The sequence below is a fragment of the Calypte anna genome, chromosome 15, assembly GCF_003957555.1.
Source record: "Calypte anna isolate BGI_N300 chromosome 15, bCalAnn1_v1.p, whole genome shotgun sequence".
Lineage (NCBI taxonomy): Eukaryota > Metazoa > Chordata > Aves > Apodiformes > Trochilidae > Calypte > Calypte anna.
The window spans coordinates 12,022,680-12,025,585 of record NC_044261.1 but is presented as its reverse complement, the minus strand read 5'-3'; positions in this window follow the sequence as shown (position 1 = coordinate 12,025,585).

Below are 2,906 nucleotides of genomic sequence, written 5' to 3'. Positions count from 1 at the left end.
GGGTTTGGGGCTGCTCAGGGCCGGGGTCTCCTGAGGTGTGTGTGGGTTTTCTGAGTTTTAAGCTGTTCTCAGTGCTGAGGGAGCTTTGGTGAGCGCTGTACCGTGCGGGGGGTCTCATCGGGAAGAGAAAGGAGCCCGGTGACTGAAGTGAGGAGAAGGTCTGGGTCAGGGGTGTGCTGGAAGGAGAAGAGGTTTCGGAGGAGGTAGAAGGAGCTTTATCAGTGGTGAAGAGGTCTGGGTCAGAGCAGAGAGCCAGGATAAGGTGATATAACTCAGTTCTTATTTTTTATGGTTCCCTACAGCTTCTGAATCTACAGGCAAGCAAAGCACTCCTTAAGGAGCTTTGGAGCTCCACATCTGTATTTCCTCTGATGATTTTTTAATACTTTTTTTGCTAAACGAAACTGAAGGAACAGAGCTTTGTCTCCTGTTTCTTGCAGTCCCATTCTGCCTCGTTGCTTCTAACATATTCTGTTCCTGGGCTTTCTTCTAGGACCCCCATCAGGTGGCCCTTTGAAAGAAAAGGTGCAGAAACTTGAAAGCTGTTGAAGGCTGAGATCTTGGTATGCTTTTAAAGGTCAAGGTACTATATTAAAGGTTTTTTCATTGCAGTAATTAATGCAATAAATGAGTTGCCATAATCTGTTTATAATCTGGGCTTTGTAAATTTACTTTTTTTTTCTTTTTTTCTTTTTTTTTTTTTTTGGGCTCTTTCTACAAGTGGAATGAGTAACTTGACTTGTGTGTCAGCTGCTCTGTGAATAGCTGATGCTGAGAAAGCAGAGGACAAAAAAAAAAAATTGTCCAAAACTGAGAAATGAACTTAAACAATGAGAAAAGCAGCTTCGATGAACAGATGAGCCAAGAGCAATAGCTCTACGGTGACCTTTAGGCTTTCCCTGATAGCTCTTCGGGGTGTGGACAGTGAAGTTTTTGCGTTTGCAAGGGAAACACAGCATTCCTTAGAGCTGAGCCTCCTCCCGTGGGTTCCTGCTGGATGCCTGAGAGATGACAGCAGAGGGTGGCTCCAGAAGACTGATATTAAACAGAGGGAATTAGTGCAGAGGGAGCAAGTGAGATTCCAGTTCTGACCACAGAATGAGCTAAAAAATGTTGCATCAGCATCTGTGTGCAGTTTGTTGCTCTGCTCACTGGCTGCTCACAGCTCCTGCTGCTCAGAGGGTTCGTGTGGTAGGAGCTGCCCCTGGTGTGAGGTATGAGAGGGGCTGCTCCACTGGCTTCAGATAGAGGGAAAGTGCTGAGGCCATGTCCTGGGAGGTTAATTACCCTCAGCCTAGACACAAAACTGATGTGCTGGGCCCAGCAATATCAACTGGGCACGAAGGGGATAAACATGGGGGCAGATGGCAGACAGGCAGGAACTGGGGAAGGGGAGAAAAATGGTGTTTATAAAGCTTTGGTTATTTCTGAGAAAGGGCTTTAGCCAGTCCCACCTCTATTTGTATGATGTTGTAAGCTCAACAGTGAGCAGTTGCAGCCCAGAAACCTAACCAGATCCTGGGCTGCATCAAGAGGAGTGTGGCCAGCAGGAAGAGGGAAGGGATTCTCCCCCTCTGCTCTGCTGAGACCCCACCTGGAGTCCTGAGTCCAGTTCTGGAGCCTCTGCTTACAGGTGGGACATGAAGGTGCTGGAGGGTGTCCAGAGAAGGGCCAGGAGGATGCTCAGAGCAGCTCTGCTATGGGGACAGACTGGGAGAGTTGGGGTTGTTCAGGCTGGAGAGGAGAAGGCTCCCAGGAGACCTCATTGTGACCTTCCAGTGTCTGAAGGGGCTACAGGAAAGCTGGGGAGGGACTTTTTGGGGTGTCTGTAGTGATAGGACATGGGGGGATGGATTCAAACCAGAGGGGGAGATTCAGATTGGATGTGAGGAAGAAGTTCTTCCCCAGGAGGGTGCTGAGACCCTGGCCCAGGTTGCCCAGAGAGGTGGTGGAAGCCCCATCCATCCCTGGAAGTTTTTAAGGCCAGGCTGGAGAGGGCTCTGAGCAACCTGAGCTGGTGGGAGGTGTCCCTGCCCATGGCAGGGGTTGGGACTGGGAGAGCTGAAAGGTCCCTTCCAGCCCTGACAATTCCGTGATTCTGTGACTTGGGACAAGTTATTTGAACAATTCGAGGTAGTCACCGGTCTGCGTGGGCAGGCCCGTGGGCATCCGGTCCGCGCATGCAGCATGTCAGGTGCCACGCACCCCACCTGGACAGGGGATGGGTCAGGATCGGTGCCGGCGGTGCCGGTAGCCCCGGGGGCTGGCAAGGGGCTCTGGCAGGGGCTCGGTCCAACGGGACACTGAGATCTTTTCAGGAGAGTTCGATTTTTGCTGCGTTTCAGCCTCATCTGCTGTCAAAGGGAACACTGACGGATGAAAATAAAAAATAAAAGAATTAAAATAAAATAAAATAAACGTGTCGGGAATACTCGTGGGGAGTAAACAGTCCAGAAGGGCAAACAGATCTCCGGTCCTGGCTCCAGGAGCGCAAAGTTCATTGCGGTTCTGGTCGGCACAGAGCCCTGACCCAACGCCCCCGGTTCGGGAGGTTGGAAGCGCGTTGCGGGGTTCGTGGGCAGAGCCCGCTCCTTTTGGGTAAAATCCGTCGGGCTTGGTCTGCCCGCCCCCGGGAGGATGCTTGGTGCCCGGTGGTACAGCCGGATCGTGGCAGATAGGGTCATTCTGGCAGCACGAAGGGACAATTCGGGTGTGTGGAGGCCAAGCTAGGGACCCTCTGACACGCGTGGGAGCAAAGGCCGCCACCCCACGGGGCGCGTCAAGCTCTGGGACCGTTCCCGGCGGGGCCGGGACTCGAACCGGGGTCCCCTACCTCTTGCCTACGTAAGGAGCCTCCGTCCTTAGGTGTCCACCGCGTTCGCCGGGCGCAGGCGCTCCGGCAGTGA